This window comes from Stomoxys calcitrans, chromosome 5, assembly GCF_963082655.1.
Source record: "Stomoxys calcitrans chromosome 5, idStoCalc2.1, whole genome shotgun sequence".
Classification (NCBI taxonomy): domain Eukaryota; kingdom Metazoa; phylum Arthropoda; class Insecta; order Diptera; family Muscidae; genus Stomoxys; species Stomoxys calcitrans.
The window spans coordinates 152,035,516-152,061,208 of NC_081556.1; the positions used below are offsets into that span (position 1 = coordinate 152,035,516).

At 39.0% G+C, this 25,693-nt stretch overlaps 1 protein-coding gene across 1 annotated transcript in view; it reads right to left on the reverse strand.

The window, feature by feature from the left end:
• LOC106087883 (inositol-pentakisphosphate 2-kinase) overlaps positions 1-25,693 on the reverse strand; it is a 308,454-nt gene that overhangs the window by 78,978 nt on the left and 203,783 nt on the right. The gene's annotated exons all lie outside the window — the stretch shown is intronic.

Below are 25,693 nucleotides of genomic sequence, written 5' to 3' on the forward strand. Positions count from 1 at the left end.
CGTAGAAGGCGTCGACATGTTGGTTGATGTCGTGGGAGTCTCCGCTATTATTGGCCTGCTTTGCTGTTTCTGCTTCTCCGCGGCCTTCCAGTTTTTGCGGTAGCTCCCAATAATGTCCAAGATTTCCTCTATCTCAGACACACCATTTTGGACATCCCTGCTAATGTTCTTCTGCCTTCCTATAGCTAGTCGCATCTGGCGAAGGACTTTCTTGCACTTTTCAAGCGCCTCCTCCTCCTAAAGTCGCATCTTCAAGATGAACTCTTGTCTAGGAGAACTGGTGCTGTTCTCGCATGTCTCCGCGTTGTTCTCCGCTGGGGTACAGTCTAACGCTATACTTCTTACCTCCTTCTCTTTCTCGACACTGGGCCCGGAGGCTAGTGGAGAATTTACCGGTGATCGATGTACTTTCGATCTTCTTCCAAAGATCGATTCCATCTCCTCTGCTGCTATGTTAATGGGTGTTTCCATTTTAATCGGGTCCCCACTTACAGCCGTTGTCTGTGTCCGATAATGTAGTCGCCCTTTCGCAGAGCGATGACCCCGAGGGTCCCTTTGCAAGCAGTGAGGTCCTCGCGAGGGTTGACGCAAGACCTTATGAGTACTTGCGTTCAGAGCCAGGTCGGGCATTAATCTGGATATCGTATCAACAGAACCTACATTACCAACTTAATGGTTACGAGGCACAGATCGTTCCCTAAGGCCTGCCAGGGGTTTAACGGGACGGAGGCAGCGGTGGCATTAGCCTGAAAGCCATTTCGAGAGGGATGTCACTCCCTCCTACTCAGGTAACAGAATACCACAGCCGTCAGCTCGTAGCATCAATCCAAATCGGTTATCAAAATCATGTTCCAGTGTACGCGCCAGGGTCAAAGTCCCCTTGATTGGGGAATCCACGGGGGCATCACTCCCCAGACTGCATCTATCTGTAGAGCACCCCTGTGGGTGGATACTTAGTCAACTGGCGGCATCCATTCGCCATGTCGCGAAGACGTCGTTGGCTATAAATGCCTTTTTGTAGCATGTCCTCGGTCTTCACCGCTCGTGGTCGGGGGCTGCTTATTTTTCACAGCTAACCTTTAGGTCGTTCAGCCATCCGCCACCTGCTGACCCCGATAGTAGCCTGAGCTCGGCCCTACCATAATGATAATGATAATGATAATGATAATGATAATGATAATGATAATGATAATGATAATGATAATGATAATGATAATGATAATGATAATGATAATGATAATGATAATGATAATGATAATGATAATGATAATGATAATGATAATGATAATGATAATGATAATGATAATGATAATGATAATGATAATGATAATGATAATGATAATGATAATGATAATGATAATGATAATGATAATGATAATGATAATGATAATGATAATGATAATGATAATGATTTGAGTTAGCCAACATTAGCCGGTTGTGATGTTCCAACCAATCTTAACGCAATCACACTGCAACGCTTGAACTTTTGCATGAGTCACTTTCTATTTAAATAAATTCAGAAGCAAAGGCATTTGGCGGCATTAATATAATGAGCTGTCAACAAACCAAGTACCATATAACTATTATTTCCTGTCTGGCAGATGTACAAGTGCGAACTTTGTAACACTTCGGGTCAGCTACCCTGTATAATGCCACTAATTGATTGGTTCCCATACACTCGTTCAAGATGGACCTCTTATTCGTTTTTATTTTATAATTTGGAATGGCAAGCTGTATTATGCCCTTTCGAAAGCGTACAAAGTTTGTTAACAAAACAAACGTTTTTTGTAAATCCACTCAAAGAATAATAAGTTTTTCAACAAGCCAAACATAACGCCGTTTTACTTTATATTAGTATCTTTAGTGCATTATGAGTTTGTTCTTTGCATTCCGAATTTGTTGACCTCAAAGAAACCACTTTAAAGAAGTCTGTCTTCTTCCTTCTACATGAAGCTAACAATCTCTCAGAAATTGTATGAAATTCACAAAGAAAGATTGATTAATTTTCAAAATACAAGCAAGTCACGATTTCTTTCTTTCAAGCATTTGTCTTTATCAATTCCTTCACTAATATAGAAACTTGAAAATGTTCCAACTTTTATCCACCAACATTCTAATAAGTATTCAAAAAGAAAACATGTAAAGAACAAATTTTCTTGAAAATCTAGTAAACGATTTCCTGAACATGCCGGCTGGGTGAAAGAAGGCTAAACTTTGCCCGTATATAGAAAAACTCGGAAAGCATATGGAAGAGTTAGGATGCATGTTTCTGCCTTTGTCCATGCCATGCCAGAAGAGATGAACATTTCACAATGTTCATTTCCCCGATATCTAAAAAGAACATCCCAATCACGTTGCTGGCAATGTCTTGTTTAACATGCTTTTCCATGCGTAGGAAAGCGAGGAAACGGAATTCGTGGTGACTATTTTGAAAAGCAATGCACTTTTCCTTTTTAAATTCAAAATCTATGCCAATGAAATGGCATAACCACTATCGCTGTGCAGTTGCAATATAGTGTTAGTTTGTTGCATCTGTGTTGGTTGGAGGGAAAAAAGAAAGGAATCAAAAATCCCGGCGACAGTGTGCTCTCAAGGAGAGAGGGGCATCATGCAATGAGCCTTCTCTTGGCGACTTAAACACAAAAACGCTCATAATACCCCACACACAAACATGTTTGCATTGGTTGGTTGTTTGCATTGAATTTGAAAATTCTTCATTGGCGCTTTTGCACAAGTTGAAGAGCATGTCTGCTTAAATATGTATGCGTGTACTAGGAAGTTTCTATATCCGATTCGCAGTGAGAGCCGGATAGTTTTCTATCAAAACAAATAATGACGCAAATCAAATTTAGACCAAATCAAAATTTTTTCAACTTCATTTTCATCCAAAATTTCGCGAAAAAAAAATTTCCACAAGTACTAGTTTATGATAAAATTGCTAATGAAGTTTGTTGCCAAAAACAGATTTCGACTAAATCTCGTTATATAAAACAAGTCAATGTAAGATAACCTGGACATACGATATATATAGATGGATATGGGCGTAATATCTAACTTTGAACCGATATTGATGGACTTCGGCAGAGGCGTTAGGTAATAAACTAATTTGTACCACATTTCTAGGAAGTCTGTGCAGAACTAAAATAACAACAGCTCTACAGGGTGTGTCAGAGAAATTTACTTCTTGGAAGAATGTCCCGAGAGGTGTGTTGGGCGAGGAGGGGGTCAAGATATCTGGTGCATCTGGATGGGGACGTTCTCAAGTTTGGTTCCCTCTACACTCAGTTGCCATCATACTCTGATCTAGGGAGCAGCAGGCCTTCGTCGTCTAGAGATTCTTTTCGAATGGTCGCTCACTTGTTGCTACCGAAAGTGCCTCGCGCTCGCTTAGAAATTCTTCCTCACAGACTATTTCCTGGCCGCAATTCGATTCTGTAGTGAGTAATATAATTTCGGGGGTGTGGAAGTGTAGCTTAACCCAGAAATAGACTTCAAAGACCTTCAGAACTCCGGAAAATATGAACAAGTGAAAAGGCTTTGAGTTCGGCCGGCCTCGGGTATATATGTAAACCACCTTTCATCAAAACCCAGTGAAAAATTCATGCCTTATGCCACATAGCAGCTATATCGAAATATGTTCCGATTTCGACCAAATACTAATAAGTGCAAGTCTTTTAGTAGCTATTGGTCTTTTTAGTAGCCAAATACGATACAGATGTCGAAAAACTGTGTGTAATTTCAATTAAATCGAATTATAAATGTGCTTTTTATGGGGCCAAGACTTTTAATTGAGAGATCGGTCTATATGGCAGCTCTATCCAAATCTGAACCGATATGTGCCAAATTGGAATGGGCCTAACACAACTGACTGTCCCAAATTTCGACGAAATCGGACAATAAATACGCCTTTTATGGGACCAAAGCCTTAAATCGAGAGATCGGTCTATATGGCAGCTATATCGAAATCTGGACCGATATGTGCCAAATTGCAGAAAGTTGTTGAAGAGCCTAACACAACTCACTGTCCCAAATTTCGGCGAAATCGGATAATAAATGCTCCTTTTATGGGCCCAAAACATTATATCGAGAGATCGGTCTATATGGCAGCTATACGCAAATCTGGACCGATCCGGGCCAAATTGAAGAAAGTTGTTAAAGAGCCTAACACAAATCACTGTCCCTAACACAAATCGGCGACATCGGACAATAAATGAACCTTTTAAAGGCCCCAAAACCTTAAATAGAAAGATCGGTCTATATGGCAGCTATACTCAAATCTGGACCGATCTGGGTCAAATTGAAGAAGAATGTCAAAGGGCCTAACACAACTCACTGTCCCTAATTTCGGCGACATCGGACAATAAACGCGACTTTTATGGGCCCAAAACCTGAAATCGAGAGATCGGTCTAAATGGCAGCTATATCAAAATCTTGGCCGATTTGGGCCACATTAAAGAGGAATATTGAATAGCCTAACGGAACTCACTGTCCCAAATTTCGGCGACATCGGACAATAAATGCACCTTTTATGGTCCCAAAACTTTAAAAAGAAAGATCGGTCTATATGGCAGCTATATCCGAATCTGGACCGATCTGGGCCAAATTGAAGAAGTATAACAAAGGGCCTAACACAACTCACTGTCCAAAATTTTAACAAAATCGGATACTAAATGTGGCTTTTATAGGCCAAAGACCCTAAATCGGCCGATCGGTCTATATGGCAGCTATATTCAAATCTGGACCGATCTGGGCCAAATTGAAGTAGGATGTCAAAGAGCCTAACACAACTCACTGTTCCAAATTTCAGCAAAATCGGATAATAAATGTGGCTTTTATGGGCCTAAGACCCTAAATCGGTGGATCGTCTTTATGGGGGCTATATCAAGATATAGTCCGATATAGCCCATCTTCGAACTTAACCTGCTTATGGACAAAAAAAAAAAGGATCTGTGCAAAGTTTCAGCTCAATATCTCTATTTTTAAAGGCTGTAGCGTGATTTCAACAGACAGACAGACGGACTTGGCTATATCGTCTTAGATTTTTACGCTGATCTAGAATATATATACTTTATAGAGTCGGAAATGGATATTTCGATGTGTTGCAAACGGAATGACAAAATAAATATACCCTTATCCATCGGTGCTGGGTATAAAAAGAGTAAGACCGTGAGGTTAAGGGATCTTTCTCTTCGGTCATGTGGCGGATACCGACACTGTGTTATCCTTGATACAATATCCGATGTTCCAGGCAGTGTGGATTACAACCTAACTGAGCCGCTTTTTGATAAAAATTACTATACCACTATGCCTGATAGAACCGATTGGAACTACGATATCCCTGGTAACAGAAGTTACATAGACTTCTATTCGGATGGTTCCAAACTAAACGACCAGGTGGGCTTGTCGCAGATCTCTCAACCAGATGGCTGAATAGTTCAAAATTCACCTGTTTTGGGTGCCGGGCCACAGAGATATCTCAGGAAATTGTAAAGCGGATAAGCTTGCGGGACTAGGAACTACCCTACACATTCTAGAGATACTGGAATGTGTAGGAATGCCTCTAGCAACATGAAAGCTATGTTTTCAGGACCAGGCCCGAAGGACACCGAATGGTCACAAAGAGAGGGCTGTGAGCATTTTAAAACTATGTGGCCTAATCTAGACTCGAATAGGTATACAGCTTTGCTTTCATTGACTAGAACAGATGTCCCAGTCATTATGTCCGTCATGACAGATTACTGTCTAATCGGAAACAAGCTGACAGACTGGAGGCTGCCAGCAACGACTATTGCAGAAGCTGTGAGGACATCGAAGAAGAAGAGACTATAGAACACCTTTTGTGTGTGTGTCCTGCACTAGCAGTTAGAAAGAGTTCCACTTTAGGTTCTCATTTCTTTGAGAACCTGTCTGATTTAGCGGATGTGAACATTCGCAAATTATTGGCCTTTTTAAAGCGATGTGGATGATTCAACGATAGGAACTAGAAGGCATATTCTTTCTTGTGTTCCTGTGGTAATACAATGGACGAAAACGTCTAGCTAGTCTGATGGCAGACTGCAACTTAAACCTAACCTAACCTCTCGCGGGATTTGCACTTAAATGGCCGTAGTAACTACAATTTTCATACGATCCGCACGAAATTTGGCACGAATTGTTTAGTTACTGATTTTAATATATCTTCGTCATTTCTTCAAATTCGGTTCAGATTTAGATATAGCTCCCATATATATAAATCGCCCGGTTTGAACTCAAATGACTGTAGTAACTTAAATTTTCAACCGATCTGCCCATAATTTGGCACGGATTGTTTTGTGATTGGTCTTAACGTGTCTTCGAGATTTCATCAAAATCGGTTCAGTTTAGACATAGCTTTCGTACTTATACATCTCCCGATTTGCGCTTAAATGGTCGTAGTAACTACAATTTTCAACCGATCTACACAAAATTCGCACGTATTGTATTGTTCCTCATCTTAACATATATGCAAAATTTCATTATAATCGGCTCCGATTTGGATAGAGCTCATATATATATATTTCGCCCGATTTAACTTATAAGGCCGTAATAAACACAATGTTCAACCGATCTTCACAAAATTTGGCACGAATTGTTTTGTTACTGATCTTAACCCTTCGCCCGACTTTAGCCCTTCCTTCCTGGTTTTGATTTTAATTTGGATAAAGGTTTCCTTAAAATAAGCTTGAAATGGCGAATCTAATTTAAACAAAATTTTCTTTGAACATTTTCTACGACCTCAGCTTTCATTGTTGATTTCTGCATATGACGCACGTTCCTACGCATACGCAAATGTTCGCATACAGTCTTCGGCACTTGTTATGATTTTGCGTTCAAATGAAGCGTATCCAAGCGTTATTAAAGACATTTCTTTTGACTCACATGGTTTTCTTTTCACAACCATCCATCCCTGCCTCATCCATTCATTCAGTCATCTGCGACTGCTCTTTCCGACCGTCCCTGGGATAAATGAAAGCAAAAGGAAAAACATTGCAGTCGATATCTCGTCTCGATGTGGTAAAGAGAATATTTGGTTCATTGGTTTTTGGTAACAATGTAAAGCCCCCCACCCCCATCTTTATAAACGTTGCTGTGCAGTTTGATGTGGTTGTCGTTCGAGAAGGAGGTTGCATCCTTTTTGACAAAAGGTTATCACATGTCTACGTCCATGACTGAACAGCAACAAACACTTCACAATTTACAACAATCTCATGTGCAAGGGGAAGTATATGTGGGTGAGAGAGTTGTCTCGATGCAACTGCGTATAATTTTATGCAGGATAAAACTTGTCCTGCATCCTTTAGCTCATCATTGGCAACGTCATCTTCATCATCATCAGCCTGCGACTACAGCATAGCCTTCATATTGGCTGGCCCATGAATGTCGTCTTGAATCAACTCAATGTGTAGCAATGTCTGTTGCATTTGGCACAGACCGTGAGACCAAGGCATCCTGCTTGTCAATGATGTGGATGTGAATGCCGAATAAGTTGTAGCAAGTGCCTGGATAAAAACGATTGAAGTCAAACCAGACACAAAGGTTGTGGCTATTGACGAACGATGTTCGTTGTTCTTTTGAGTCCCCCAGCACTGAGGGATAATAGTTTCCTTGCTACGAAATGTGATCGACTGGCTGTAATGAAAAACGAGAAGCCCCAACGTAATGCACGCATAGAACACAGAACAAGGAATGTCATTTCTTTCATGCACTACTCGCAACTTTGATTACCTACCGTGGCCATTAAAGGTAACAGTGAAGCGAATATTTTCCTTCTAGGTTTGCAATTTTGTTTCAAAAATTAGAAAATGAGTTGCAATTTCCCCTAAACGAATGCGAAAACTGATTTGAAATGATTCTTGTCACTCACAAAAAAGCAGGAGCAAAGCGATACAAACAGGAAATTACATTTCACAAAGCAGGGTGGGCATACACGAAGGTAATAAAGGAAAACCCACAACGTCCCGTTATATCTTACATGGTAATGCTTACAAGAGTATTAAAAGCTTCAAAGTTTAAGGCTGGTATTATATCCATTTTTTTTTAATACAGGTGAAAACGCATGTTTCCAACGGTTACTATTTTGAAACACTATAAAAATCTCAATGATAGCTTAACATACTTTGATGAAAAATTGTTCAAAAGTTAGTTGGAGGCCACCGTTTGGCGGAGGTTAGCATGTCCGCCTATGACGCTGAACGCCTGGGTTCGAATTCTGACTAGAACATCAGAAGAAACGTTCGGCGGTGGTGTTCTCCTTCTAATGCTGGCAACATTTTTGAGGTACTATGCCATGTAGAAACTTCTCTTCAAAGAGGTGTCGCACTGCGGCACGCCGTTCGGACTCGGCTTTAAAGAGGGGGCCCCTTATCTTTGAGCTTAAACTTGAATCGGAATGCACTCATTGAAAATGTAAGAAGTTTGCCCCCGACTGAAGTTTTTTTTTATACCCTCCACCATAGGATGGGCGTATAATAATTTCGTCATTCTGTTTGTAACTACTGGAAATATTCGTCTAAGACTCCATAAAGTATATATATTCCTGATCGCCGAGACATTTTATGTCGATCTAGCCATGTCCGTCCGTCTGTTCGTCTGTCTGTCTGTCTCAAGCACGCTAACTTTCGAAGGAGTAAAGCTAGCCGCTTGAAATTTTGCACAAATACTTCTTATTAGTGTAGGTCGCTTGGGATTGTAAATGGACCAAATCGGTCCATGTTTTGATATAGCTGCCATAAAAACTGATCTTGGGTCTTGACTTCTTGAGCTTCTAGAGGGCGCAATTCTCGTCCGATTTGACTGAAATTTTGCACGTGGTGTTCTGGTATCACTTCCAACAACTGCAATAAGTATGGTTCAAGTCGGTCTATGTTTTGATATAGTTCCCATATAAACCGATCTTGGGTCTTGACTTCTTGAGCCTCTAGAAGGTGCAATTCTTATCCGATTCTATTGAAATTTTGCACGTAGTGTTTTGGTTTTACTTCCAACAAATACGCTTAGTACGGTTTACATCCGTCCATGTTTTGATATAGCTGCCATAGAAACCGATCTTGGGTCTTGACTTCTTGAGCCTCTAGAGGGCGCAATTCTCCTCCGATTTAACTGAAATTTTGCACGTAGTGTTTTGGTATAACTTTCAACAACTGTGCTAAGTATGATTCAATTCGGTTCATAATCTGGTAGAGCTGTCATATAAACCGATCTTGGATCTTGACTTCTTGAGCCAATATAGCGCGCAATTCGCATCCAATTTGGCTGAAATTTTGAATGAGGTGTTTTGTTATGACTTCCAATAACTGCGCCAAGTATGGCGTAAAACGGTATAGAACCTGATATAGCTGCCATATAAACTGATCTGGGATCTTGACTTCTTGAACCTCTAGAGGGCGCAATTCTCATCCGAGTTGGCTGAAATTTTGTGCAACAGCTTCTCTCGTGACCATCAATATACGTGTCTAATATAGTCTGAATCGATCAATAACTTGATACATCTCCCATATAAACCTATCTCCCAATTTTGCTTCTTGAGCCCCTACAAGGCGCAATTCTTATCCGAACGAACTGAAATATTACACAATAACTTCAACAATGTTCAGCATTCATTTATGGTCCGAATCGGACTATAACTTGTTTTAAATATAATGGGAACCGTACCGCAACTGTGAATGTTGAGCGCTACCTTGAGATGATATCTAACTTTTTTTGCCCAAAAGGCAAGAGCTTTACTTGCATATGGTTTCAACAAGGCAGTGCCACATGCCACATAGCACACGTAACAATGGACTTATTGAGAGGCGAATTCGGTGAACATTTTATTTCACGTTCGGGACCGGTCAATTGGCCGCCTAGATCGTGCGATTTAATGCCTTTAGATTATTTTTTGTGGAGCTAAGTTAAAGCTCATGTCTATACAGACAAACCCGCTTCAATTGAGGTATTGAAAGACAACATTGAAGCATTTATTCGGGAGATACCTGCGGAAATGTTGGAAAGAGTGTGCCAAAATTAGACTAAGTGGATGGACCATTTGAGGCGCAGTCAAGGTCAACATTTGCATGAAATAATTTTCAAACAATAAATAATATGGGCCCTACTATTGATTCAAATAAAGATTTCATGAATTTTTCTGAATTTTAGGTGTTTTTTATGCCCTCCACCATAGGATTGGGGTATGTAACTACTCGAAATATTCCTCTGAGACCCCAGAAAGTATATATATTCTTGATCGTCATGACATTTTAAGTCATGGCTAGATCATGTCCGTCCGTCCGTCCTCCTGTCTATCAAAAGCACGCTAACTTTCGAAGGAGTAAAGCTAGTCGGTTGGGATTGTAAATGGGCTATATCGGTTAATGGTTTAATATAGCTGTCATATAAACCGATATGGTTTATATGGCAGCTCTAGTGACTTCTTGAGTCACTAGAGGGCTCAATTCTTCTAGATGAAGTTTTGCATGAAAAAATTTATATAGCTATAGTTATAGCCATAACCTGATAACGCTGTCATATAAACCGATCTGGGGTCTTGACTTCTTGAGCCTCTAGAGGGCGCAATTCCAACCTGATTTGCCTGAAATTGTGCATGAGGTGTTTTGTTATGACTTCCAATAGTTATGCCGAATATGGTATTAATTGGTCCATAACCTGATATAGCTACCATATAAACCAATATGGGATCTTGACTTCTTGAGCCTCTAGAGGGCGCAATTCTTAACCGATTTAGCTGAAATCTTGCATGAAATATTTTTTTATGATTTTCAATATCTGTGCTAAGTGTGGTTCAAATCGGTCCATAATCTGATAAAGCTGTCATATAAACCGATCTGGGGTCTTGACTTCTTGAGCCTCTAGAGGGCGCAATTCTTAACCGATTTAGCTGAAATCTTGCATGAAATATTTTTTTATGATTTTTAATATCTGTGCTAAGTGTGGTTCAAATCGGTCCATAACCTGATATAGCTGTCATATAAACCGATCTGGGATCTTGACATCTTAAATCTCTAGAGGTCGCAAATACTATCCGATTTGGGTGAAATTTTGTACAACGACTTTTCAGAATCGGCCTATAGCCTGATACAGCTGTCATATGAACCGATATAACTGTCATATAAACCGATCTCCCTATTTTACCTCTTTAAATTATCAAATTTATCAAAATTTTATTTCTATAGAAAATTTAATTGTTTTTATGCACAATTCTATATTTGTCCCACTGTTTCCCATATATTCATTTTTAATTTTCATATAAAAATGCATTTAACATTTTCTTTTGCAATCATAAAATACAAAAGCTACATTCGATAGGGGAGCGGGTGAATTATCGAGAGGAAGCCAATGTCAGAGCCCGCATAAAATTCAATGAATTTTAATCGAGATTGGGATTGCAAAATAAATGCACCACCGAGTAGCAATGGACGCATTTTCCTATTTATTCTCTCGGCATCCTCAACTGAATACCAAAGAACCAGGCAATGGTGAAAGTTTTAAAGTTATACAGCAACAAGGGAAGCAACAAAAGGATGAAGGATGCACAGCAAAGCAACGGACGGCAACAAGACAGAAGTAAATCAGGTTGGGGTAAGCCAATGACCCAAGGATCTTGAGATAAAAGGAAGGAGCTTGAAGAAATGGTCACCAGAGGGGTGGGTGGAGAGAACAACTGTATTTATAAGGAAACACACAGTAAAAATTTGATGTGATGTCAGCATGGAAATCTGCTTGTCAACACTTTACGTCTTGCCCAACAAGCCACAGTAATGACAAGAATAGTAGAACTAACAGCTGCTGCATCTGTGCATCTGTAGTAACAGGGACAATGGCAACAAAAATTACAAAACCTCTTTAACAGCATCCTTGACAACACCACTCAAAATGAATCATTTATATTTTTGTGGTTATGTATGCGATTTAAATCATTTGACGGCTAGCTTTGCAATGGTCAAGGGAGGAAAGAAGGTGGGGCAGTATAATTTCACTTCTGTACAGTATGATGCATTTAAAATCGAATATTTTGAAAGTGGTATAAATCAATTTGAAGGATTTCCAGAAAAATATTTTGAACAAAATTTGAGAAAAAAAAACTCTTTGTAATCAGGGTTAATTTGGAGTAAGGGGGATTTTGAAATGACTAGTTAAATAAATCTATTCTACAAATATGATTCACATAAATCCCATAAAGGGGACCCGCCACAACTGTGGGTATTATAACTAAGTGTATATGTTTGTAAGACCCTGGAGGAAAAGGGATAGACATATTGATGGACTCAGAATCACTTTCTCATTTGATTTAGCTTTTTGTCTGTCTGTCCGTCCGTCTTGTCAGTAAGTTTGTCTATCGTTGTAAATTTGTGTATCAAAGGGCAAATCGTAATTTTTCGTCTTCAAATTTGGTACAGGCATGTTTTTTCGACTATTGAAATTGTCAAAAATCGGTTCAGATTTGGATATAGCTCCCATATACAGTCTAACTACTCAATAACGTTACAGTTGGGGACCGACGGAATACTGATTAGAGTGAAACTTCGTCAAAGAGAAACTAACTAAAACATGTAAGGACTGGCTTAAGTCGGGCGAAGCCGATCTTTGATACCCTACACCACATTGAATAGCAGGCTAAGTCGTCGAATTTAAAATTTGCTTAAATTTGATGTGTAGAATTTCGATCAAAATCCGTACATATTGTAGGAGCCATAGCGTAAACTGTTGTGCAAATTTTTGAGAAGATTGATTGAAAATGGAAGTTTTAAGTAAGGCCTTCGTGCAAAATTTTGTGAATAAAAGTAGGACAAAAATATATATGGAAGCTATATCTAATTCTAAACTGATTTCTATGAAATTTACCCAAAATGACTTATAAGAGAATCCCTCGTGCAAAATTTCGTGAGAATCGGTTTTCAAATCGGACGAACAAATCGGAAACGATATTTTCCAATTTCATTAGGCTTCGTCTCCAGGCCCAAGAAAATTCTTGTGCCAAATTCAAACACGATCGGATGAAAATTGTGACCTGTATTTTCTACACAAACTAACATGCATAGTCGCACAGACAGACAGACGGACATAGCAAAATCGAATCAGAAAGTGATTCTGAGTTGATCGGAATGCTTATCAATGGGTCTATTTCTCTTCCTTCTTACAAACAAATTCAGTAAGTTATAATACCCTGTACCTCAATAGTGGTGTAGGGTATAATTAGGTTTAATTTGACATAAGTGTAAAAACAAGTAAGAGCGTGCAAAATTCGGCCGGGACGAATCTTATAAACCCTCCACCATGGATCGCATTTTTCGAGTTCTATGCGCGATAGGCAAACAAAGAATATTGAATAATAAATGTTATGCTATTGGAGCTATATCAAGTTATTGTCCGAATCGGACCATAAATAAATGCCTAACATTGTAGAAGTTATTGTGTAATATTTCAGTTCATTCGGATAAGAATTGCACCTTGTAGGGGCTCAAGACGCAAAATCGGGAGATAGGTCTATATGGGAGCTGTATCAAGCTATTGATCGATTCAGAACATATTAGACACGTATGTTGAAGGTCATGAGAGAAGCCATTGTACAAAATTTCAGCCAACTCGGATGAGAATTGCGCCCTCTAGAGGCCCAAGAAGTCAAGATTCAAGATCGGCTTCTATGGCAGCTTTATCAAAACATGGACTGATTTGGCCCATTTACAATACCAAACGACCCACACCTACAAAAAGTATTTGTGCAAAATTTCAAGCGGCTAGCTTTACTCCTTCGAAAGTTAGCGTGATATCGACAGACAGACGGACGGACGGACATGGCTAGATGGACTTAAAATACATGACGATCAAGAATACAGGGTGGCTGATGAATATTGCTACAATGATGAATATTGCTACATTTTTTTTTCGGTGTATGGAATACATTTTTCTTTTATTCATGTTAAATTAAATTATTAAATTAATTATTAAATTATTATTAATTAAATTAATTAATTAATTAATTAAATTAATTATTAAATTATTATTATTAAATAGAAAAAAAGTTATTACATTTTTTTTTGGTAGCGGCTTTCATCAGCCACCCTGTATAAATACTTTATGGGGTGTCAGACGCATATTTAGAGGTGTTACAAACAGAATAACGAAATTATTATACCCCCATCCTATGGTGGAGTTATACCCTCCAATAAACAATAAGCCTACACCACTACTGTGGTACAGGGTATTACAACTAAATGCATTTGTTTGTAACATTGAGAAGAAAGAGAGATAGACCCACTGATAAGTATACCGATCGACTCAAAATCACTTTCTGATTCGATTTAGCTATGTCCGTCTGTCTGTCAATGTTGATTTGTGTACAAACTACAGGTAGCAGTTTTCATCCAATCGTCTTCAAATTTTGGTATGGGCATCTTTTTGGCCTAGAAACGAAATCTATTGAAATTGGAAAAATCGTTTCAGATTTGGATATAGCTCCCATATATATGTTCGTCCGATTTGAACTTGTATTGAAATAACTTGGTCATTTGTTAACCGATTCTCACGAAATTTGGCAAAAACTTGTTCTTTATAGCTACGGGCATTACCGTTGAATTTCACTGAAACCGGATGGTGCAAGGTCAGGGCTATATGGTGGATGCATCAAAAGTTCCCAGCCACGCTCACTCAGTTTTTGGCGAGTGACCAAAGATGTGTGCGGTCTAGCTTTGTCCTTGTGGAATATGACACCTATACGATTGACCAATTCTGGTCGCTTCTCCTTGATGGCTGTATTCAATTTGTCCAATTGTTGACAGTAAATATCCGAATTAATCGTTTGGTTCCTTGGAAGCAGCTCAAAATATACCACACCCTTCCAATCCCACCAAACAGACAGCATAACCATCTTTTGGTATCCGTATCGCAGAGGTTAGCATGACCGCCTATGACGCTGAACGCCTGTGTTCGAATCCTGGCGAGACCATCAGAAAAAATTTTCAGCGGTGGTTTTCCCATCCTAATGCTGGCAACATTTGTGGAGCACAATGCCATGTAAAACTTCTTATCAAAAGAGGTGTCGAATACTGCGGCACGCTGTTCGAACTCGACTATAAAAGGGGGGTCCTTATCATTGAGCTTAAACTTGAATCGGACTGCACTCATTGATATGTGAGAAATTTGTTGTTTTTGGTACATAAAGTACCATTTATATGCCCTTCAACTTACCAGCGAACCAAATGCCTGATGTCAGACAATGTTGAACAAATTCTGAACTCTTCGGACGGACAGGCGTCGGTCCGTACTTCCGTCTGTCTGTCGACAGCACGCTAACTTTCGAAACTTTCGGTCCATAACCTGATATAGCTGTCATTTAAACCGATTTTGGGTCTTGACTTCTTGAGCCTCTAGAGGACGCATCCGATTTGAATGCATTTTTGCACGAAGTATTTTGTTATGATATCCAACAAGAAGGAAAAGAATTCGACAAATGCGATCCATGGTGGAGGGTATATAAGATTCGGCCCGGCCGAGCTTAGAACGCTTTACTTGTTTAATCTACTTTTAAACACCAATGTTCTGAGATCTTTGTTTTCACGATGGGTCTACAATTCCTTCTGCAGTGTTTTTGAGGATGGAGCAGCCATCAAAAACCTTTCACTTGGCATCTATATTTTTCCAATCCGCTGACAGATCCGTCTGGTAGGTTCTGTGGTGGAATTTTACTCCAGGTTGTTTTACCCCAATTTTTTCTTTAGAATTTTTAAGATACGAAGATAACATTTCACTAATAACAATGAACCAATATCCGATATCTGGTGTTCTTCAAAATAATTACAAACGAAAAAATCGTCTAAATCTTCTTTGTAAGGTTTTTTTTTGCCTGTTAAGCGAAGATTATTTTTATACCCTGCACTATAGGATGGGGGTATAGTAATTTCGTCATTCCGTTTGCAATACCCCGAAATATGCGTCTAAGATTTCATAAAGTACATAAATTCTTCATTGTCATGACATTTTAAATCGATCTAGCCATCTTCACAAATAATTTTTATTGGTGTAGATCGGTTGGGATTTTAAATGGGCCAAATCGGTCCATGTTTCGATATAGCTGTCTCAGAAACCAATCTTAGGTCTTGACTATTTGAGCTTCTAGAAGGCGCAATTCTTATTTGATTTGGCTGAAAATTTTCACATATTTGGTATTACTTCCAACAAGTGTTCCTAGTATGGTCTAAATCGGATCATAACCTGATATAGCTGTCATATAAACCGACCTTGGGTCTTGACTTCTTGAACTTCTAGTGAGCGCAATGCTTACCCGAATTCCACCAAAAACTATGCCAAGTGTGGTCTTAATCAGTCTATAACCTGATATAGCCGCCATATAAACCGATCTCCCGATTAGACCTCTTGGGCTTCTAGAGGGAGCAATTCTTATCCAATTTGTTTGAAATTTAGCATATGTCGTTTTGGTATGATTTCCAACAACTGTTCTATATATGGTCTAAATCAGTTGATAACCTGATATGTTAATTTGTGTACAAACTACAGGTCGCAAATTTCATCCAATCGTCTTCAAATTTGGTATGGGCATCTTTTTGGCCTAGAAACGAAATCTATTGAAATTGGAAAAATCGTTTCAGATTTGGATATAGCTGCCATAAAAACCGATCTCCCACTTTGACTTTCTGAGTCCCAAGAGGGCGCAATTATTACTAGAATTACCTCAAATTTTTAAGGTGGTGCTTTTCTATGACTTTTAACAGCCATGACAAGTACAGTCCATATCGGTCAATAACTTGATATAGCTCATATATATATATGAAAAAGCCTCTCAAAGAACTTGACAAATGCGATCCATGGTGAAGGGCATATAAGATTCGGTCCAGCCGAACTAAACACGCTTTTACTTGTTATTACATAATTCTCATCTTATTTTTCTCTCCATAGCAAATTTTCATCCTGAATCATTGAATGCACAGACCCAAAATAGACCATTTGTAATTCTAAATGTAAAAGTCCTTTTGGTAATACCAACGTTGGCAAATCATTTTGCATACTGATGCACTTTGAATGAATATCCTTCGAATAAACCAAAAACAGACTTAATCTCTTGTTTTAAATAAACGTTTATTGTATTTGTTCAAGCAGCAAACGATTTAAGCATCACATTCATGCGTCGTTTTCTTATTTTCATTGTAACAAAGCATCCGTTCGTTCGTTCGCTTTCTCAACTGGGATTTCCTGGAGGGAGACCATCGCACAGCGAGTGAAATGGAATCCTTTATTTTTCGGTTCCTTTGTTAATTTGCGTGAATGGAATTCTAAAATTGCGCACGAATTAAAAATCAATTGTTAAACGTTTAATTTGGTGAATCTGACAAATCCTTTGCTAAGTAGTTTCGTAAACGATTTGCATACATTTTACATAATCAGCTTAGCCCACACCAGCACACGGGCACTACATGTCGCAAAGAACACACGCAGGGTGTAAGCGGGGTAACGACACGGGCAACAACACCTACGCCACATAGATGGTAGAAAGAAAACAAAAGCCATTGTACTGGCTACACCTCCCCAGCACACACACACACACACACACACTCTCACTCTTACAGAGGCTCATCCTTTGAGTCTTTATAGCCGCTCTCAGCATTGACAGCATTAACCTCTATTCCTTTCAGCATTTTTTTTTTGGCGGCAGCCTTTTGCATAGGCGGCTTAAATTCATTCCAAGGCACTGCCTTAAAGCAATTTAAACTCCGGGATTATGTCGGCTTCAGAACTGAGTCAGTGTTTAGGAGTAGACACGATTATCCTGCCTACAGGAAAACGTAACAGGCATTCCTTGCGTACTTTCATTCAACCAGTCATTTTTCATTCATAGCGGCTATGTTGGGCTGCAGAGTCTTCTGCTACGTGCTGTCATGAAAACTATTTCACTGCCTATGGCTAGAGTTGGGCTTTAAACGATTGCAATAAAAAAGAAGAGGTAAAAAACAAGTAAAAGCGTGCAAAGTTCGGCCGGGCCGAATCTTATATACCCTCCACCATGTATCGCACTTGTCCGGTATCTCTTTAAAGGCAATCAAGGAAAATGGATAAGAATTTCTATGCTCGGGAGTTCGGCTTATATGGGAGCTATATCCGGTTATGAACCGCTTCAGACCATATCTAGCATATATGTTGAAGGTCACAGGAGAAGTCATTGTGCAAAATTTCAGCCAATTCGGACAAGAACTGCGTCCTCTAGGGGTTCAAGAAGTGCAATCGTGATATCGGTTTATATGGGAACTATATCAGATCTTAGACCTATTCTGGCCATACATAGCAAGTACGGTGAAGGTCATATGACAAGACTTGCGCCCTCTTGGCGCACAAGAAATACAATCAGGAGATCGATTTATATGGGAGGTATATCTGGTTATAAACCTATTTAGATCATTCACGGCATAGTTGTTAAAAATCGAACCAAAACATCTCATGCTAAATTTCAGCCAAATAGGATAATAATTGCGCCATCTAGAGGCAAAAGAAGTCAAGATTCGAGATCGGTATATATGGCAGCTATATAAGGTTATGAACCGATTGGAACCATTCTTGGCACATTTGTTGAAAGTTAAAACAAAGCTCCTCATGCGAAATTTCAGCGGAATTGGACAAGAATTGCACATATCTAGAGCCTCAAGAAGTCAAGGTCCGAAATCAGTTTATACTGCACCTATAGCAATACATGGAGCGATATGGCCCATTTACAATCCCAATCAACCTTTACTAATAGCAAGTATTTGTGCAAAATTTTCAAACGCCTAACTTTACTCCTCTCGAAGTTAGCTTGCTTTTGGCAGACAGATGGACGGACAGACGGACGGACAAGGCTAGATCGACTCAAACTGTCATGACGATCAAGAATATATGTACCTTATGGGGTCTTAGACCAATATTTAGAAGACTTACAAACGGATGACGAAGTTAGTATACCCCCATCCTATGGTGGAGTGTATAACAAGTAAAAATGTGCTAAGTGCTTCCGGGCCGAACGTTGGATACACACTACCATGTATAGGCCTAGGTCTAGGTCTAGGTCTAGGTCTAGGTCTAGGTCTAGGTCTAGGTCTAGGTCTAGGTCTAGGTCTAGGTTTAGGTCTAGGTCTAGGTCTAGGTCTAGGTCTAGGTCTAAGTCTAGGTCTAAGTCTAGGTCTAGGTCTAGGTCTAGGTCTAGGTCTAGGTCTAGGTCTAAGTCTAGGTCTAGGTCTAGGTCTAGGTCTAGGTCTAGGTCTAAGTCTAGGTCTAAGTCTAGGTCTAGGAATAGGTCTAGGTCTAGGTCTAAGTCTAGGTCTAGGTCTAAGTCTAGGTCTAGGTCTAAGTCTAGGTCTAGGTCTAAGTCTAGGTCCAGGTCTAAGTATAAGTCTAGGTCTAGGTGTATATCGGAAAAAGATGCTGAAGGGACTTAAACAACTTCCTATTCCAAATTTTGTCAATATCGGGTAACAAATACGATTTCTACGGGCTCAAGACCCTAAATCGGGAGACCCGTCTATCCACATCCAAACATTATGCGTGTTTGACCATATTCGACAAGGCTATTGAGAAGTTTAATACTACTCAATGTTAGAAATTTCAGCGAATTCCGGTAAAAATGCGCCTTTTATAGGCTCAAGGCCTTAAATAGCGAGATCGCTTTATATGCCATCTATATCCTATATCGATGGCTATCCGCTTCTAAAGCTGGTGACATTTATAAGGCACTTTGCGCTGCAAAAACTTCTTCCCAAAGAGTTGTCGCACTGCGGCACGCCGTTCGGAATTGGCTCTTAAAAAGGAGGCCCCTTATAATTGAGCTTAGGCTTGAATCGGACAGCACTCATTCATATTAGTGAAGTTTGTCAACGTTCGCTAATGGAATTTTCATGGGTAAATTTTAATTTTCAATAAAACTCACTTGAGAAAACTTCAACAAAATTCAGACAATAAATTCATCTTTTATGGGCTCAAGACCCAAAACCGAAACATCGAAACATATGGCAGCTATATCCAAATATGATCCGGTTTGGACAAATCAAGGGCTTAACCTTCGCATAGAAAAAATATGAAGCTGTGCTAAAATTCAGCTCAATATCTCCATTTTTAACGGCTGTGGCGTGAACAGGCCAAAGTAGCGCAGAGGCTGGCATGTCCGCCTATGATGCTGAATGGCTGGGTTTGAATCCTGACGAGGCCATCGGCAAAATTTTTCAGTGGTGGCGTTTCCTTCCTAATGCTGGCAACGTTTGTGAGGTACTATGCCATGTAAAAACTTCTCTCCAAGAGGTGTCGCACTGTAGCACGCCGTTCGGACTCGGTTATAAAAAGGAGGCTCCTTATCATTGGACTTAAACTTGAATCGGACTACAAGAAGTTTGCCCCTGTTCCTTAGTGGAATGTTAATTGGCAAAATTTGCATTTTTTTGCATTTGTAGCGTGATTGTAACAGACGTTTCGGCAGACACAAGGAAATTGTTATAACGTCTTAAATAGTTAGGCCGCGCTAAATCTTGGGTACCAACCACCATGGATGTCACTAAAAGTGTATGCTTATTAACTTAGTTGAATCATACTTGGCACGGATATTTGATGTCATAACAGAAATTTGTTTGCCATATTTCAGATGAAAATTAAGTCTTCTAGACGTTCAAGAAGTCAAATCCGGGGATCGCTTTATAAGGGAGCTACAGGGTGGCTGATGAAAGCCGCTACCAAAAAAAAATGTAATAACTTTTTTTCTATTTAATAATAATAATTTAATAATTAATTTAATTAATTAATTAATTAATTTAATTAATAATAATTTAATAATTAATTTAATAATTTAATTTAACATGAATAAAAGAAAAATGTATTCCATACACCGAAAAAAAAATGTAGCAATATTCATCATTGTAGCAATATTCATCAGCCACCCTGTATATCACTTTACACACAGATACGCATATACTTCACCCGGATGTTGGGTGTCAAGACAGAATACCTTGTGGGAAATTTCAGCCAAATCGGATGACAATTGAGACCTCGAGGGGCCCAAGACGTAAAAACCGGGATCAGTTTATCAAATATGAACCCATATCAATAAAAAGTATCGATGCAGTATTGCAGGCCTATATCTTTATTCGTTTGGACGCTATCGTGATTTCGACAAACAGGAAAACGGACATGGCTAGATCGACTCAGTATGTCAAGACGATGAAGAATGTTTGTGTGTACTTCTTAGGGTCTCAGATCAATATTTCGAAGCGAAACGAACTGCTGGTTTTCAGTTCGTTTCGCTTCGAAGGAGGAAGGGCAAAAGTCGGGCGGTGCCGACAGTATAATACCCTACACCTACCCGACAAGTAAAATGTGGAAGCTATATCAAATTCAGAACCAATTTTGATAGTCCTCGGTGCATGTTTTCAGGGTTATCTTTTACCCTATCAAATTTCGAGCAACTATATTCAAAGTGTAATAACAATGGTTAACAAATTTCAACACTATTGCAAATTACCCAAAAACTGACGACCATACATAAGGGAGCTATGTCTAAATTTGAATCGATTCCGAGCAAACTTCCCAGGTGATGGCCGAGGAAAGCGTTACCCAAAATTTTGGCAAGATTGGTCAATAAATGCGCTTGCAGCGGCTCTAAATGCGAAAATCGGGCGATATACATATATCAGAGCTATATCTAAATCTGAGCCGATTTCTATAAAATTCACCAGCAAGGTCGAGAGTCATAAGAAAATCCTTCTAGCCAAATTTCGAGAGAATCGGTTAACAAATTAGCACGTTATTGCAATATTTCTCAAAATCGGTCGAACTATATAGCTATATCGAAATTTGAACCCATTTAGAGCAAACTTTTCAGATATTGTGGTAGTCGTTGAGATAGGCGTTGTGCAAAATTTTGGCAAGATTGGTCAATAAATTCGTTTACAGTGGGTCAAGAAGTGAAAATCGGGTGATATATATATATATATATATATATAATAGCTATATCTAAATCTAAACCGATTTCCACGAAACTCACCAGTACTATCGAGAGTCATAAGAAAATCCTTCCTGCCAAATTTCGAGAGAATCGGGTAAAAAATTACCATTTTATTGCATTATTACCGCAAATCGGACAAACATATACATGGGAGCTATATCTACATCTGAACCGATTTCTATAAAATTCATCAATAATGTCGGGCGTCATAAGAAAATCCTTCCTGCCAAATTTCTAGAGAATCGGGTAACAAATGACCATTTTATTGCATTATTACTGCAAATCGGACGAACATATATATGGGAGCTATATCCAAATCTGAACCGATTTTTTCCAATTTCAAAAAGCTTCGTCTCTAGGCCGAAAAGCATTCCCATACCGAATTTGAAGACGATCGGATGAAAATTACGACCTGTAGTTTGTACACAAATTAACATGGACAGACAGACAAACGGACAGACGGACATAGCTAAATCGAATTAGAAAGTGATTCTGCGTCGATCGGTATACTGTTCAATGGGTCTATTTCTCTTCCTTCTGGGTGTTACACACTAATTCACTAAGTTATAATATCCTGTACCACAGTAGTGGTGTAGGGTATAATTATTGGGTTGCCCAAAAAGTAATTGCGGATTTTTCATATAGTCGGCGTTGACAAATTTTTTCACAGCTTGTGATTCTGTAATTTCTTTCTTTCTTCTGTCAGTTATCAGCTGTTACTTTTAGCTTGCTTTAGAAAAAAAGTGTAAAAAAAAGTATATTTGATTAAAGTTCATTCTAAGTTTTATTAAAAATGCATTTAGTTTCTTTTAAAAAGTCCGCAATTACTTTTTGGGCAACCCAATAGATGAGCATACCCCCATCATATGGCGGTGGGTGTATAACTTCTATGACTATCGGCATCCATGTTTTCTCCAGTGTGTTACCAACCAATGATTCAAGTAATAATGCCCTTAACAAAAGTAGCGACTTAAGTTATTGAAATAGCTAAAGAGAAAGAATAGCAGCAATGCAAGAAGAAGCCAGCAAAACAGTGTTTTTTGTTAATGTCAGTTTTTGTGAAACCCATAGCGCGGAAAGGTAGTGAAGTGGGAGAAATGCTTCTACTATGTGTCACTTAATAATGGCATAGATTTTCCTTTCTGTGCATTCCTTGGGTATCCTTACCTGTTAGTTGCTTTTGTTCGCTTTTGTTGATGTTGCTGTATCTCCTGGTTAGAGAATTTATGCAGAGAGTAGTTTTAAGCCATTGTAAGTTATCCTTGTGTTCTTGTTGTTGTCCACAATAATCATGGAAATCTTGAGTTTATACTTCACCCCCTTTCCGATATTCTCTTGCAAATGCTAAGCTCTTAAAGTTGTTTGTAAAGTTGCCATAGTTTCAGCTGAGCTTGCAGTTTTCTGTTACTCCTTTGAACCAAAGGATATTAAAATGAAGTTTGCCAATTGCATTTTAAATAGAAATTGATTGAAAGTTGTTCAACTGCTTAGAGTACGAAGATTTTGTTAGAAGTTCTTTGAATGCCACAACAGATGCTAGCAATCATGTTTTCTTTAAGGTCATTCAAAGAAAGAAACTTTGATATCGCATTACTGTCATGGTAAACATTTAAGTCGATTTTGTAAGAAAATATGAATAAGTTGTGGTTTCAGTTTATGTAGGCAACAAGTTTAAAAGTTGAAATAGGAAGATTTTTAAACAAAAAAGGAATAGGAAATTTGGCTGAATGATTGAATTGCAAGATAGGCTCCAAATATGGGATGGTGAAACAAATGTTGATATCAATTATCTAACTGATAGCTCAGAATAAGCCAAAATTTGAAACAAAAATTAAGCCCCACATTGACATGGTCGGTAAATATGCCCGATTTAGGGGTGTTATGGGGAGTAGGGTGGTCCCCCAAACTCTAAGCCTTGCAAATATATCAGCAACGTGCTCTATTCTCATATATTTGAACCCCATATTGCCTTAAAATTGGATATCAAATTCGTTTTCTAATCTCAAATACCATTCACTTAAACACCTTATTGAAAAAGCCAGCAAAAATGTCCAGTTTGGGGTATGGGCCCTAAAAACTATGAATATGGAGCTCCACTGTCTTGAAGACCCAAATTGTCTTGGTGAGCAAATACGTCCTACTTGGGGGGTTGCTATGGTGGTGGGACGTTCGCTAGACAGTTGATCCCGAATGTTGATGTCAGATTCGTGGTCTACTCCCAAATTACCTTCATTTGAGCTCTATTTTTCCATAGTCGGCAAACATGACCGGTTTGCGGGGTGTTTTGGGGGATGGGCGGCCACTCAGTGAGTTGCCCTTGAAAATATATATCGAATTCGTGTTCTACAATAAAAACCCTCTTATTAGAGCCTCATATTGCAATTGTCAGCAAAAACTTCCTATTTGGGTGGTGCTATGGGGGTGGGGTGGCAAAATAGACACTTTTCCCGTACATTGATATCAGATTCGTGCTTTACTTCCAAAGACCTTTCATTTGAGTCCCATATTGCTATGGACATAAATTTGTCTTCTTTGGGGAATGTTCTCGGGGATGGGCGGCCCCCCAAACACTTGGTTCCACATCTGGATATCAGATTTGAATTCTATACTCAAATACCTTTTATTTAAGCTCCATATTGTCATGGTCAGTAAATAAGTCCTGTTTGGGAAGTGTTTTGGGGAAGGGGTGGACCCATAGAAACTTGGTCCCACATTTGGATATCAGATTCGTATTTTACTCGCAAATACCTTTCATTTGAGTCCCATATTGCCACAGTCGGTAAACATATCCGATTTAGGGGTGTTTTGGGGGTTGGGGTGGTCCCCCAAACACTTGGTCCGACAATTGGATATCAGACAGGTTTTCTAATCTTAAATACCTTTCATTTGAGTCCCATATTATCGTGATTGATGTATATATATATATTTGGTAGGGCGCTCCCCCTAGGTACCCTATCCAAAATTTGAATACCAAATTTTTGCTTGTAGGTTAATACAAGAGAGCACACAAAATTTCGCTTAAATCGCAACACCCATCTCCGAGATCTGGCGTTTCTGAAAATTAGAGTAAGGGGGAGGGTCCGCTCCCCCATCAGAATTCAAAATGTGTAGTATCCTATTTTCACGACGGGATTATTATGAACCATCAGTGAAAATTTCAATAAAATCAGTTCAGCCGTTTCTGAGTCTATAAGAAACACACAAACAAACACAAATTGATTTTTTTACCCTACACCATTACTGTGGTACAGGGTATTATAAGTTAGAGAATTAGAATTAGAATTGTAACACCTAAAAGGAAGAGAGATAGACCCATTGATAAGTATACCGATCGACTCAGAATCACTTTCTGATTCGATTTAGATATGTCCGTCTGTCTATCTGTCTCTCTGTCTGTCTGTCCGTCCGTCTGTCTGTCCGTCTGTCCATGTTAATTTGTGTACAAAGTACAGGTCGCAGTGTTCATCCGATCGTCTTCAAATTTGGTGCAGGCATGTTTTTCGGCCTAGAGACGAAACCTTTTGGAATTGAAAAAAATCGTTTCAGATCTGGATATAGCTCCCATATATATGTTCGTCCGATTTTCAGTAATAATGCTAGAAAATAGTCATTTGTTAACCGATTCTCTCGAAATTTGCCAGAAAGGATTCTTTTACGACTCTCGACATTACTGGTGAATTTCATTGATATCGGTTCAGATTTATATATATTTTCATA